Below are 16,049 nucleotides of genomic sequence, written 5' to 3'. Positions count from 1 at the left end.
GTCCAAATCACTGATGAAGACGTTGAACAGTGCGGGCCCGAGGACCGAGCCCTGGGGGACCCCACTGCCCACATCCCTCCAGGTTGAAAATAACCCATCCACCACCACCCTCTGGGTGCGGCCCTCCAGCCAGTTGACGACACATCTGACTGTGCAGGTGTCTACGCCACAGCCCCCCAGTTTCTTAATGAGAACGGGGTGAGAGACAGTGTCGAAAGCCTTCCGAAAGTCCAGGAAGACGATGTCCACTGCTCCCCCTGCAGCTAAGGACTTGGTGACCTGGTTGCAGAAGGCCACCAGGTTGGTCTGACAGGACCTGCCACTGATGAGCCCATGTTGGTTGCCCCTAAGCATGCAGTCCCCTGCTGGCCCCTTCTGGATGTGTGCCAGCATAATTTTCTCAAACAGCTTGCCTAGGATCGAGGTAAGACTAACTGGCCTATAGTTCCCCGGGTCCTCCTTCCTCCTTTTTTTGAAGATGGGAACCACGTTGGCCCTCTTCCAGTCCTCCAGCACCGCACCAGAGCACCACGAGCGCTCGTACAGCCGTGCCAGGGGTCCCACAATGACTGCAGCTAATTCCCTCAGCACTCGGGGGTGGAGATCATCCCGACCAGCTGATCTGAATACATCCGGTTCCTCCAGAAGCTCCCTGACTAGATCCTCACTAACTCTTGGCCTGGGTGCGCCTCCCTTGGGACCTGAGGGGGGCCCAGAGGGGGGTGGCTGTTCCGGTCCCTGCTCAGGAAAATGGAGGCAAAGAAATCGTTACTCTGCACGCCAAGTCAACTCCCCAAATCCCCTATCCCACACGTGGAGTCTGCCATGAAGATGGGGTCAGGCGAGACCCGACACAGCTTCCGACACAGGTGACCTGCCTGCATGCAACAACTGAGCAGTGGCAGAAGGGCGGCAAAGGCTGCTGTCAAATCCAGACACAAATTACCAACTCGTGGTCACGCTTCCAGGGCCTAAGAATCTCTTGCTCCGCTGCGGAGAGACTCGGGTCAGTTCACACAAGATCAATACAAATAAGCTGCCTATTTTTAAAATCGGATTAACATGTTTTTTTAAAAAAGAAAAATTGAAATTAAACACTTTTCTTTTTAAAGAAAAGCCAATTTAAAAACAATGACAAACCAATGTTATGGCTAAAAACTGTGATGTATTCAGATCACTTGAATATAACAAATAATGTCATGTTAAGCAATGTGCAGCTGCTGCCAGGTTTTTCCAAGAAAGCCATTGAACTGAGTGAAATTATGGGCTAAGTATCTAGAACAAGAGTTAATTAAAGTGCTAAGCAAGCTTATGCCAGCAGTAGCCTCTTCTCTGGGTGAAGAGAACCATTTGCCTCATTTTGGTTTATTCAGATAGGTGAGTTCAGAGACTGGATCGCTGACAGCTAGGAAACCAGTTTAGAGATGGAAAATAGCCTCATTTTTTCTTTAAAATCTACAAAGTAAGAAGTTAAGTGCAAGAGGATTAGATTTACTCCTTCTGAAGGTGACAGGCACCAGAAACAATCAAAATCCATCACTAAGAATACCACTCACTTTGGTTAACCTCTTAGCAAAACATTTTAGATAAACCACCTTCGTTTTTGTGCGTTTAGCACTTTAAGCGGTTTTATTTAACTAGCAAACAACTTTACATACTGTTTGCCCATATCTAAATTCTTAATTTCCATTCAAACATGAGTTGGATATAAATCACGGGTAAAAATGCATCCCCCACTATTTTGCAAAATCAAAGTTTAAAAAATTAAAAAGCTTAATAAATATTACAGGGTATGCAAGCATAAATATACACAGACATGGAGTTTCCTCCTGGCTAGTAAAAATGTGCCTACTTCAGTATAAAGGCTATATTTATCAACCTGTTTTAGCTAGTATTAAAGAAAAGTTGATCATGTTGATCATGTTTGGTTAAAGGAAGAAAAAATGCAAAATGCAAAACAGGAACAAAAAGCAGTCATTTAAATCAAGGTTTCCTGCTTGCTGATTTAAACTATTCATTTTAATCACAGGATGAAAAGGAGCTCCTAGGTCACAGAACCATCTCCTGTCACAGGCAATGTCGTCATAACCTCCTTCATAAACTGATCAAGCTCCAGGCTACAATCAGGTAGGATGTTTGTCCCCCCACTAATCCTACTGAACAGCTGTTCCAAAATCCCACTTGACCTGTGGTTAGAAAACTAATTTCCAGCCTAAATATATTTGCAGCCAGTTTGGGGCCTGCATTGTCATTTAAGCTTAAAAGAACGGTTTTCTCTTCACCTTTGTTTTATGCTGGGAAGCCTGGTGGTAAATTAAGCCCTACAGTCAATGAAAGCCTCTTCACCGATTTCAGGCAGACAAGGTTCTTTGGGTAGATGTGATATATTTTATTAGACCAACTAAAGAGTTGGAAAAATTGTTCTTTGCAAGCTTTCGGGCACAAGCACCCGTCTTCCAGCATGGGCAGAGTTTGCTTACTGACTTCAGTACATTTGGGATCAGCCTCCTTAAGAGGTATGATAGGATTTCCCAGCACAAAGCTGCTCGCATGAAGATCCTACACACTAGTGGAACTATATGGCTGGTGTTTAACAGTGTTGATACAGCATTTTGAAAATCTCAGTGAAAAGTTCCCAGGAAGTTGCAAGCTACTATGTTCTATATAGACCATCATACAGCAAACCCAATTTCTCTTCCCATTATGGCTATCCTAGCAAACTTAAACAAGAGAGACCCAAAATGCAACAGCATCTGGTTAAAGGGGAAGTGTTGCAAGAGGTGCTCAGCTACATACTCTTCACTGACTGCTAGTTTTCCTCTGCCACCATCTCTTTCTCACAGAGGTACTGCCCGGTGGATGAACTGGGAGACTCCCTTAAGACCAATCTGCCCAGCAGTGCTTTCCCTAGCACCTGCGCTTTCACTCAGTCAGTGGAGTGCAGGAGTCTCACTTTGCTGCTGCTGGAATTGGAGAGTTAAGACATTTGCACACTAGATTTATCTTCCCGTCCCTGGAAGGAGGAGACCAAAATGAAACTCTGAAAGCTTGTTCTGCTGGATGATAAATCAATATGAAGAGAGGATGACAAACTGACTGACAGGCAGCTTGGAGTAGACAACGCGAGCTAAAAAGAATTGTTCTTGTGGGCATACGAGGTGCCCTGCTCATCTCATCTCCTCCAGCATTAACATTGTGAGGGTGCTCTCGCACCAGAAGGGCTCCAAGTTAGCTGAGGGGAAATACATTAAAAAAAAGCCCAGACCTGGCCTTTGTGCATAGAAAAGAGACCTTGAAACAGCACTACTGAAGACAGCAGCACAGACAAATATAGCTCTAGCTCTGTCCACACTAGCTAGCAGTGAGCTAATACCCACCTTGTTTAAGCTGGCAGCTAGCTAGCTCCCTGAACTCCTGTCCATACAGGTTATGCTTCTGAGAACTGTACTTGTCAAAATCATGTTACAGCCCATTTTCTCCAGATCCTGCTCAACACAGGACACAAAGAACAGTGATGATGGTTCAGGAAACTGGGTCAGAACTTTCTTTCAGAATAATGATTGCTGCTGGCGATGCCTGCATAACAGGGCTGAAGCCACAACACTTACTCTGCTGAAGCCAGAGGAGAAAGACAAGTGGATTAGATACCTGCTTCAGCCAAGGGCACATCTCAAAAGAAGTTAAGAATAACCGATGCTTGTGTACTCTGCAAAAGGCCTTTCCTGGAGTTCTCCTAGGGGGTCTTCCATAGGAATACACTGCGGGACCCTAACAGAGGGAATCAGGGGGTGGGAGAGAACACAAAAGAGCCCAAGAACCTCTTAGTTACTGGGCAGCAGAACAAAAAAGTAAGAGAGACTGCTCATTCTACACATATGGGGAAACTGCCCAAGTATGATCTGGGGAAGAGCAGTGTGGAGATGGCAACTATGCAAGAGGGGAGAGAGAAAGATTGCAAGAGACTCTGAAAACTGAAGTGCAACTGTGCAAAGTAAAATCATAAATGAAACAGTTCCACCCCTCTGCTTCCTCTGACACGCACCCCCCCCCCTTAATAAGCAAGTCACAACGTCCTTGGAAAATGGAACTGTGGAGTATATGCCATACCTGGTTTCCACTGGTTTTACACTAGCACACAGAGGCAGATTATGCCAGATTACTGGCAGGTCACAGACACATTCTGGACTTTAAACATATGAGAATGAAATAAGTCAGATGAGATCTTGTTCAGATATCACTGTAAAAAATGTAAATGCATCTCAGAGCTCCTTTTCACATGCTGCAGGAGAAGATATTCCAAAGGACACTGCCCCCACTTGTCTCCTCTCAGAATCTGCATTGCTCTGAGACAGCAGTCCCTTACTGAAGAAAAAAACAAAACAAAACAGCAAGTCTGTACAAAGGGGCAGATAAGTACAACAGAGCATGGCACTGTAATCAGCACTCCTCACAGTGAGATTTCCTGTTGCTCGAGGAGACTAGACCAGCTCTCTAGTCTGGGACAGGGACGTGCACTGCAGGACCTGCTGAAGGGAAGCAACAGCTTGAGAGATGCTGCTTTCAAGAAGAGGACAGCTCTGCTCTCAGGGGCAGGTCTCATGGTCAGAGGAGGAATGAATATGGATGTGTGCATTGGAAGGCCTGCACTTCGGGACAATGCAAGTCAAGGGATGTTAAAAATGTCATTTGAGCTGGCTCTAGTGGAAAGGTAACACGCAGCCATACAGAGAAGGAGGAAAGCAAATGCTGTCTGTTCAAGCAGTAGAACAGTTCTGAACAACGAATGCCGAAGACTCATGGCTGCCTGGCGTCCCATCAAGACAGCAGGCATTAGGCTAGGTTAGCTCTCAGCCCGATCTCCAACCCCAGCCCAGACAGTGCAGCAGGGGACGTGGAAGTCTCAGAAACTCCCCAGGTGGAGGAGGTTTGTGATGCTTTCGGAAGAGCTCTCTCTTCCCCTCCAGAATGCAAGTGCAGGGAGGCAGGGGTCTCCCTGCTCCATAGGAGGGTTGAGCACTGAGCAGGCTGGCCTCAGGATTCCTCACTTCAAGTTTGCAGGGGGTGGGAGAGCAGTATGGATCAGGTGTCTCCCTACTGGTTTACAGGGAGCAGGATTGGAGTGCAGTTTTCTTTTGCATTAGGAGCAGATCCTAAATATAGATCTCTATCACTGCACGACTGTGGGAGAACACAGCTCTGTCACCTTTGCGCATCATCGCTCTAGGCGCAGGGAGATGGCAGCCAAGGCCAACTGAGGTCACAACCCCCCTTCCACTGTCCCACAGCTTCACTCTTCATCCCTTTGCAAGGAGCAGGTGTGACAAAACATACCTCCATCCCTCTCTCCTCCAGCTGCACCACATCACCACTGCACAGCAGGTAGGGGCTTCTGCCAGGGGATGCAACCTGGGTCTCTCTGCACCCTGGAAATGCAATTCGTGGCTGCTTCGGGACAGAGTTCAGAGAGGTCAGAAGAAATAGCCTTTCTGTTTTTTCATTAAACTCCTGTCATGAATACTGGATGATGAGGCAGCACGTCCCAAGTCTGGTGCCTGGAGCACTTTTAATTTGCTTATATGCCATAGGAGGCTTTAAACTTTCATAAAAACCACAACTTTGACATGGTTCCAAGCCTTCCAAGAACATAATTTCAATAGCGCCTTCATAAAACAGTAACAAAATACTCATTAAGCTTGAAATGCCACTCAAAAACTTCTTCCCTCCATTGGCTCCCTTCTTGCTACTAAAAAAATTTGTTCTATTAGATCTGCTGGCCATGACAGCAGGCCCCAGAATGCATTTCTGGCCTCCCTTTCTCTGCCATTGGTGCTATTATAGCATGGCAAGATCTCATCCATGAGAAACAGAGGATTTTGAACAGGGAGGGAGTTTTGCTTGGAAGGTAGGGGAGGCTGCAACCTAGTCTCTGGGCAAATGTCCCACGAAAGGACATAGGAAGGTCACTTACCAAGGTTTGCACTAGGACAGAGGACTTGAATAGGGCTATTTCCTGCATTAGCTGGCCTTTCAGCCAGAGCACACTGGTGCCAAGTGAGCAGGGACCACTTCCCCCTGATTACAGAAGAGCATGCGCTCCCCAAGCTTGCTTTCTAGAATAAGCAACAAACTCTTGTCCACGGACAACTACTCTGCAACCCCTGACAGAGGAGTAAATTCCCAAACAGCTATAGCTACAGCTGGCACTGAACTCTGAGACTCTCTCAGCACTTCCAGGCAGGAATGTCCAAGCGATGCATGAAAGGACGCGGAGGCTGCAGACCAACCGAGAGCAGGAGAGTTTTATACTGGAGTGCAATCCAGTTCTGTTTTCAGTGGTGTTCTGTCTTTGGAGGTACCCAGGACAGATCCTATTAACAACATCTGCTTGCTACAGCTGGAGCCAGTTCCTAGTCCCCTCAACCTGAAACCCAAGCTGAACCCCAAAGAGGCAGCCCTAGTTGGGACAGATTCCACCCGATATCCCTCCATACAAACTTGAGCAGTGTTGGATGTGAGAAGATGCCACACCATCCTGCTGGAAATGGAGCCCCCCCCCTTGTTCCACAGCACTCACTTATAGCCATTTATGTAAGCAGGCGCCGCGGTAGAGTTTTGACACGTTTGCAGCAGAGCCATTCGTCAGCGCTGGCTGACGGCATGACAGAGCTTTCCTGCTGGAGCGGAGAATCAATATGCTGGGGGATAATGATAATGGATCACCCGCTGGTGATGCGCGCTGCCCACTTTGCGGCTCAGATGCCGGGTGTCACGATGGGTTCTAGGAAGGGGGTGAGGGAACATGGAGGAGAGCTCCATGACCTCCCTGGGCCAGGTCCCTTTGGGTATGCTTCAGGGAGTGGGAGAAGGCTTCCTCTTTTGCAACACCCATGATCTTCTGAACCTCGCCAATCCAAGTCTCATTGTTTTATGCTGAAGGACAATTGTTACACTGGGGACCTAACAGCTACTCCCAAAGGGAATCGGTAGTAGCATTTGGAAGGGTTTTAGCTTCTCCTACCTCTGACAGTGGACAGAAGTGGAAGATGAGTATCTGATAGGTTTGCAGTAAGTACCTACACTCTGGCAGTCCAGTCACTTCAGCATTCCTAGGACCTGTGCAGGTCTTTGGGGGGAGATGTTTCAAACGGTGCCCACATCTGCTCTGGGTGTACCTTAAATAATCAATGTTATTTCTGGAAGACCAAAGTCCTGTCCTGAGCCAACACTTTGGCTTTGCCTACCATAACACTGGCTCTCTAGTCACTTTGCTACCTCCCTTCACTGCAGAAGTTAAAGCCTTTCAGCAGGGTTTTGTGTCCGTTTATCACATTTCTTTGGGAACAAAAGGCACTAGAGTGAGCCTGTAATTGTAAGGTATTAAGACTGCTTGCCAGTTGTTCCAGTACAGCAAGTCTGTGAAAGTAGAGACTACTGAAATAAGCAATGATTGATCCAACTCCTACATTAATTCTGGGTTACCCGAACTTCCTCCCCAAAAATTGCGTGCCATCATCCTGCCAGTATGTGAGCCACAAGCTGCCAGAAACCGGAGAGGAAGAAGCTGCTTTAAACTTTAGGGCACATTTCAGTCCGAGAGGACAGTAAAATGAGAGGTGGAACCATAGTGAGCGAAGTGGGAGCACCGAGTAGCTGGAGACGGTTGTGTATCATATTCATCCCGAGTGATGGTAAGCCAAGGAAGGACAATGCAGATCAAAACGTTCCTATTTCTGAGGAGATGCGAGTGGTACAAGTAGGCATCTATGTCAGTTGGGAAGAAGGAATCGGAGCCATTAAGGGAAGACAGCGTCTCTGTCTCCGGGAGAACGTAGTATAGGTGTCAGAGCAGGGGGCAGCAGGGGAGTCTTTCTGGGAAAGAGAAGCAAGGAGGGCTCATACGTTCAGTGCGGACAGGTGAAGCAGGACTTCAGCTGGAGCATGACAGTTGTTCTGCTGCCTTGAAGTCTGCAGCTCGGGGTGGGTGGCACGGGACTGTTGCTCACAGAGCGGTGAAGGGGAGATGACAGCCTCAGCTTCTCCAGATCGTATAGATGTGGACTGTGACTTATGCCAGGTGAAGGGAAGCCTTGTTTAGCTTATATTGCCTGTCATGCCAATGCCTTGACAATCCATTCAGGCTGTCAACTCTTACTAATGCCCTCTGCCACATACTATTACCACCCTGGCCCTGGGCCAAATCAGGGCTGGATGGCACCAACAAAGGAATAGTTTGTTTAACGAGTCTTTCAGCAGCTGAAGGTTGTACAAGAGGATTTTCCTGATGAACAGTATCACTCCTCTGCTGCTAAAATCCCATCCACAGCAGTGCTTGTGACAAGACAAGTCAAGTGGCACCACATTAACCTCCCCATTACAATGTCTGCCTTTAACTCTGTGGAATGGTTTTGTGTTTTTCACTGAGTCCATACCAGCCGGGTTTCTGTGCATGGGCTGCACACTGTGTCACTTGTGGGAGAAAATGTTTCAAGAGAAGGGAAAAACGAGCAGGGAGAACTGATCACCTTCATGAGGGGGTCCTTGATGATGTTTTCTCCAAACTCTCAAGTGCCCTCTGAAAGAAGCATCATTGTGCCCAGAGACCAGCACTCAGAACTCCTGGTGCCTATTCCAAGCTCAGCAGTTGACCTTGGACCAGTCACTTCCTCTCTATGCCTCAGTTTTACCCTACTGCAAGATGGGGATATTTCTTCCCTACCTCACCGGGTCATTGCAAGGTTCAATTACTGATTGCACCATGCTTGGAGATCTTCAGAGATACAGAAACAAAGCAGTGCAGGCTGTCTGCTGCCAGTGACTCCACCTAAACCACTCCTGCCTTGCTTTACCTGGGGCAGTATCCAATGACGTGTCAGCCCACTGGTCAGGGTTTTGCCACTGTGTCCAAGTGGTGCTCTGTTAAGCATCCTTACAGGCTTAGCAGAGCATGCACAGATGCTCCTGCTGTCAACCTGCACTCCCAAAATCTGCCGAGCACCACTGCTGCAGATGCTGTCATCACGCTGGGATGCGGGACTGACTTGCTGTGTTCTCAACCCCCCACGGGGCTTTCAGAACTGGCTCCGCAGCCAGACAGCCATCACTTTGCCTCCTCTTGACTGGATAAGATGATATTTTCAGGAATGCTAACTCCTCTAGAAGGAGCTCAGCGGTCCTGTCCAGCGCTGTACGTCGCGCTCAATTTGCATCAGAAGTTAACACGGTACTTTTGCTCATGCTGGCACCATTTCACCCCTGCCGCAGCCCACATGAACAAATGCTAAAATGAGCTCTTCAGATGTCTCTAAAAGGCAGGCACAGCAGAACAGCACAGCCTTTCAACTAAGTCTTTATAAATGTATTATCTCCTTCAGGAATGATTCACCCAGAGGCTCCCAATCGCAGCCACCTCTTCTCTAAGAGAGCCCAAAGAATGCAGGACAACTTGGTAAAAGGAGGGCAAGTTTCCTTAAAGCAACCTAACATGGACTACAATGCCCTGATTTATAGTTCAATTTCTTCCTCCTCCCTCCCAACAGAAGATGTAAGGAAGTGACTACAATAGGGCAGAGGTCTACTGGGTCCTTCCTTAAGCTGTCACAGTAAGCTCGGTTTTTAATCACCAGAACAGCAGCTGCCTAGAGAACTATAGACAATAGCAGACTAATCTCTTCACAGGTGATTGGAAATATAAAACTTCAGATATTGTCACTACTTCCTTCATCAAGTACTGCTGTAAATCTTTACCTCCTTTCTTCCCCATTTGCAACAGCTAGTGAAAAGATGAAAAAAGAACAAAGAAAGTCTCATAACTTGGGCTCATGAAGGCAGATCACATCTGGCTTTCCCAATGTAAGCGTGATCAGGATAGCGGTGACCAAAAGTTACTGCAATAGCTGAATTCTATTCACTGGCTGCGAGGAGCTGCATCTCAAACTAATTCCTAAAACGGCCAAGTGTCCACTCCAGGATCTTCCACTGCAGTTACATGCCTGGTGGTCAAAGCAAAGGTGGTAAGAGGTTGGAATGACCTAACCACTTGGTCCTCAAAGTGTGAGAACCAGCAGAGATGTTCCATGAGGGACGTTTGTTCTTTATTGTTCTAGTTATACATGGCTCTGTGAACAGAGAAAAGTCTTCAGTGTCCAAGGCTTTGGATCACTAAGCATGAAGTTGAAATGAAAGAACCAAAGTCTGGCTCAACGAGTTCCACCTGCCCCGGTGACTGATGCTCAGGGTCCTGCTGGCTGGGTGGTAAGCCATGGAGAAGATGCACAACAAACAATAGAGACAAGAGCAATTACAACAAATTCTAAAATTTAAAAAGAGTTAAAATACTCAGGGACTACCAGATTGCATTTACGACACAACTTTGTTTTCCTCCTCCAACAATAGTCCCAGTTTCCAAGATGGTTTGATTAGGGGAGTTCCCGGAAAGGACTACTTCCATAACCAAGTCCTAGTAACAGTTTCAGTGGTCTTGGAGTCAGGACTTCATTACACAGTAAGGAGTCCTTCCTTCAGAAGAGTCTAGTTCTTGGGGATGGTAGAGGAAGATTACATCCAGGTCAGTTTTATTAGTTTTCTCTGAAACTAGGGATACCCAGGCTATTGGAAGATGGTGCCTTTCTGCAGGCAGAGAAGTTTCACAGAAGATACAAAAACAATGTAAACTACAGAAATTAAAGACAGGTGGAATCTATCAGATTGTATTCAAGCCCTGGGAGCAATCCTTCACTCTCCCCGCCAAGAGCTCCCTGATATCTGAGATGGAAGCAATGGTCAGCACTGAGTTTACATCTAGTGATTGCACCCAGAGACCGAGCCAGGACTCCTGGGTTTATCCTGGGCTCTGCTGACTATTTGCTAGGGGATGTTTGAGAGCTCTTTCCACCCCAGTATTTGCATATGGAAGGAAAAAAAGTGGGGCTAAAACCCACCTCCAGTGTGAGCCATGGACAGTTACTTAACAGTCACTGAGCAGTTTGAAATCTTCGCTCCTAAGGCACTGTCACTAGCTTAGAGTTCTTTCCCCTCAATCTCTTCCTTTTGTTGAACAGTCTGGAGACAGAAACAGGTAAAGATGCTTCTGAGTATTCAGTGCCTGTGCGGAGTGAAGCATGGGATAAAGATGTGGCTGAGAGAAAGAAAGGGGGTGGGAGGAAGAGACTTATTTAATGTTCATGTTCAAGTCTATCCGCGTAATTGGGAAAAGGATGAGGATTGGGATTGATTCAGTTTAAAGGGTGCATTGACTAGGAGTGATGTGCCAACCATCTGATCCAAGTGCACCACAAAGCAGCTCAGGAGAGAGGCAACTGCAAGCCAGAGGCTGCCAAATCTAAGGGAAGTTTACTCCTCTGTAAAAGAAACCTTTATTAAAATACAATACTTTCTAATAACTACAAATGGAGCATCTGTAGCAATGTGTAGCAAGTGGCCCCAAGTGAAAGCTGTCTGGGAATGGCTGCCAGAAATGATTCAATAACAGCAGCAATAATCATGCTGCCAGAGTCTTTAAAGCCAATGGGCCCAGCTCGTAAAGCTGGGAGATTCAGGCTGTAACAGGCTGCAATTAATCGGTTTAGCTTCTTAATACACTATACTAAGTTTGCTGCCGAGTATCTGCCCACCAAGTGTTGGCCTTTTGTTATCTCTCCTAATCCACATCCCTCCCGTGAGATTGATAGACAATAATCAACAAATCAAGAGCAATGCTGTGCAGTTAAATGCTCCAGGGTTCCTGCTTGAGCAATACCTGCAACTGCTTGCCTGTCTACAGGGTTTTTCTTACTTCATGGGCCCTGGAGATTTTGAACTATGTGCTGGGATAGCCTGACAAAGCCACGCCAAGTACTGAGAAGAGGTCACAGTGGATGCTGCCACGGAGAGGGGACAGGGAATGACTGGGCCTGTGAAGAGCAACAGAAGTGAAAAGCTCATCATGCAACATGGCTGTGAATACCCACTACCAACTGCACCTGAGTTCAGGGAGGTGAATGGGTCAGCTTTAGAAACACAGGAAGAGGTATCTGACTTGACCAAAGTCTGATGAATGAAGCAATACTTTGAGTCTGGAAGACCGACCTGATCTCACTGCTGCAAAATCCCTAATCAGCGCAGACGAGTCTGAGTGACAAGCCATGCAAACAGAGCAGCATCTCTTTGCATCTGCAAAGCTGAGAGTAGCTCTATCAATCCATTTTGAGTGATTTCCTTGATTGAGATAATAAAAGTGGTATTTTTCTGAGAACCAGACTAGCCCAGCTGCATTCAAAGCTCAAACCAACAGTGTTTGAACCAGATTAGGGAACAGTCTCATCCTGGATACCCTAACAGTTTTAAGACCATTCTCCTTTTCCTGGAGGGAGAAAGGACACAGCAGCAGCACTGTCCGAAAAGAACCCTTGCCTGAGCAGCTGAGAGCTCGCATCAGTACCCTACTAACAACATCTTTTACACAGTGCAGCTAGTAAAGCTGGGGCCTCAGTTGGAGTCTATAAAAGTAACCAGGTTTAAAGCGGCTTGTGGCCCAAGCACGTTACAAGACAGTCTGTTTTTGACAGCACGCAAGTTTTTCTGCAACTTAACTCTGGGAAGAATGCATTAAATCTAGCTCAGTTCAAGACCCAGATCATAAACACACTATTCACTATGTATGGAATAGAGGTGATTCTTACTGTCAGAAGATGTCTATTATACTACAATGGTATTGGTACCATAACCAGGCTTTCTTTTGCTAGGGCACACTTCAGACAGCCATCTCATAGCCTATGAGCTCCTGACTCGTCTATTAGGCTGTATTGGTAACTCAGCATATTCCAAATTTCTCCCAGAGTTAGTTTAGTATCCATGGCTCTCTGGTACCAGCAATAGTAGCAACACTAGCTGAGCAAAGGTGAATCTTTTTTAGCCCAGTGTCTCACAAACCTGCTTGGAGCCTAGATGTGCTGGTCGAAATATTCACATCATTAAGACTAATACAAAGGGATGTTAAACAGGGTTTTGTTATAGGAGCTGTATTTAAAACATGGCTCTGAAAGAGTGCTTATGCAGGTTCAGGTCTTTATGTACCCAGAGCCTTTATTAATCTGGTCTATTCCACCTGAAATGTATTTATGCCCACCATGTCCTTATCCCTTTTGACAGAAAGAGTACCTCTTTATGCCAGCCTTTGTTTCCAGATGAGCACCTTGTGCTCACAAGCCCAGTGAACAAAACCCCATCTGCTTAGGATCTCTGATGTTATCTCCCCCCTGCTCCACTGGCCTAAGATGCCCCAGAAAGCACCTGCCTCCACAGTGCATCAAAAGCTTCCACAAAACCCAAAAGTGAAAAATAATGCTGTTAAGGCAGCCCGGTGAGCAGGAGCCAAGCCCCAGCCATGGCTCTTCCTCTGAATTCCCCTAGCTGGACCCATTTTTCTTTCTGATGCAGGTTCCAGTGTTCTTGAGGTAGCTTATTTTTCATTGAAAGATGAAGTCTTTACATCTCATAGAGAAAAATGACTACTGTAGAGAAGCGACTACTGCATGTTGCTTCTGAAGAGCATCAGGTTCTACAAAGAGGCCGGTGACATTTGATTATCACTTAGATCAGGAGGAGAAAGAGGGAAAACAACTTTCAAAGGCAAGTCTGACACCATTACAAACAGGAGTAGAAATGACCTTCAACAAGCAGCTCACTCGCTCTGCTGCCAAAAACCATCCTCTCTGCCCCCGTCAACTTAAACTTCAATATACCTGGGGCAGTGCACGCTGACGTCAGCCACTGCAGCTGGGGAATCCAGGGGCTTTTCACTGAATTGGGGAAAGGGACTGATATTAATTTCCAAGGACAGATGAGAGGTTCTGCTTTCCAAATCAGAGTGCAAAGAACAAGCGAGTGCCAATTCATGCCCATCAAAGCTGAAAAAAAAATAAGCCCCATCACGAGGAAGGGGATATCCAGAATACACAACACCCTCCGGGCAAATAAAATTATAAGTGTTCCCTTTGTTGCAGGCAAACTAGTTGGGATCAGCCAGCCTGGCACACCTGAAAAGTTTGGCTCTAAGTTTTTCTTGAGCCCATCCGGAACATCAAAGCACCATTCTGCTCTAACCAGTATGGAAAGGCAGCCCTGGCTGCCAGAGGAGGACGGTGCAGCATCTAACCTTCATATTCAAGCAGAACCAGATCAGATAACAAAAAATCCAGACTAAGCATGGGGGGGCTTATCTTGCCAGCAAGCTGTGTGACAATCAGTTACACATTTACAGACCCCTGCCTTGGGTGCAAGGCAAATCCAAACGCTAACCTAGCTGACGGCACTGACCTGTATCATGGTGGGAAGGGGAAAAAAAACATATCGACTCAAAGCCAAATTAAACTCAGGATCTTCCTTGCCCCAAAGGCTGCAGCAGGAGATTTACTCTTTATTTACTGTAACATCTGCCTTGCCTTTAAGTCTCCGCTCCTAATAAATCTATCATTCATTGTACACATACGGAATCCATTGAGCTAAGTAGCCACTGAGGTCCTGCTGGGACCATTAACTATCATTATCTGGGGCAGCTGTTCCCCAATGGCCTGATGTGGGAATCAATCAGGCTAAAGCATGAGTTTCCCCTACACCCCTCCAAATGCCGCTCCTGTCCTCCCTGTGACAGGGAAGAAACACAGAAGCAAGGTTCTGCCTTGGTGCTAAGGCTTAATGAGCATCCTCTTCATTTTGGAGGCAGCTGGCTAGGGACAGACCAATGGCGGGCCAGACAGGTGTCAGGTTGTCGCAGAGATGGGATGAGGTCTGACTGATGCATCTGCAGAGAGAGGAGCCCAGGTGATCAGAACTGGGCCAGTGAGCTGAGAGGGGATTGCTTTTTTTTTTTTTGTGCTTCCCTTAATACCCCCTAAATGAGACCACCCCTTTGTCTGCAGTGCATGCACCAGTCCAACCTTTCATGTGCTCAGACAAAGTGGGCAAGCTGACATTCAGGATTTTCACACCATAGCGGGTCAGCCTTCGTTACCTCAAACTCCTCAACTTCCAAGGCACTGAAGCTTAAAGACACTCACAGCGACTGAAGGACCTCATTTCCCCAGCCAAAGCTGCTGCTTAACCTCACAGGAGAGATTCTCAGCCACAGGATCTTCTCTACTCTCTGGAGGACTGCTGGCAGTTTTAGAGCAGGGTCATGGGACTGAACTTGGGTAACAGGAACAGGGTGTCAGCCCTGTGTAAGCCCTGAGCAAGTGAAAAAACATCAAGAACTGAAAAAAGACAAGTCAGTTTTCCTTCCTGCCAAGGGCTAATGGCAAGTATTTATTAGCCAGTTTAGGTTTCAGGCTGGGATGGATGGAGATGAACACTTTGGTGTAAACATGGACTAAAGAAGTTGCGGACTTGCACCTTAAAAACGCAGGCACACATGTGGCCCAGGTAATCCTGGAATTTGGTCTTTGAACCACAAGATTCAGGGTAGATTCTCTATTAAATGTGCACATCAATACAACAAGTGGCCAAGTAGTTGTCCTTTCCCCAAGTATAATCACAACTCCATTCTGTCTGAAAGGATTTCTCAAACTTATTCCTAAGATCTGGATCCCAAAGAAGTTAACCTTATGTTAGAGAAGCTCTGTTGTCTTTTGAGAGGACAGGAAGAATGATGAAGCGGCAGCCACCACACCCCCCACAATCCATTAGCTTTAATTGGTGAGAAATATCTTTAAGGTATCTCCACCTGGACCTTTTACCACTAGAAAATACAAGAGAGATGACACTCCGTTCGTGAATGGGATAGTCAATCCATATGCTTTATTTTCTGGTCACAAGGTAACACTGTATAAATGCTCCCTCACCACCATCAATAAAAGAAAAAAAGCCTTTATGGCAACTTTCATTCTTAGCACGATATCTTGAAAAACAGGGCCGGGGGAAGAAGCCAAAGACAGTTGTGTCAGTGTAGAAGTTTCAGACTCTGCATACCATAGAGCAGCGCGAAAATATTTGGAAACGGGTATTTGAAACCACTATCCAGATCATAAAAACAGGGTTAAAAAAAAAGTACACAG

At 46.6% G+C, this 16,049-nt stretch overlaps 1 protein-coding gene across 1 annotated transcript in view; it reads right to left on the bottom strand.

The window, feature by feature from the left end:
- TMEM104 (transmembrane protein 104) overlaps nt 1-16,049 on the bottom strand; it is a 68,740-nt gene that overhangs the window by 9,111 nt on the left and 43,580 nt on the right. The window lies entirely within an intron of this gene.

This window comes from Crocodylus porosus, unplaced genomic scaffold (assembly GCF_001723895.1).
Source record: "Crocodylus porosus isolate Cpor-Errol unplaced genomic scaffold, CroPor_comp1, whole genome shotgun sequence".
NCBI classification, from domain to species: Eukaryota; Metazoa; Chordata; order Crocodylia; family Crocodylidae; genus Crocodylus; species Crocodylus porosus.
The sequence above is the reverse complement of the archived record's forward strand: the minus strand, read 5'-3'. Positions and strand labels throughout refer to the sequence as shown.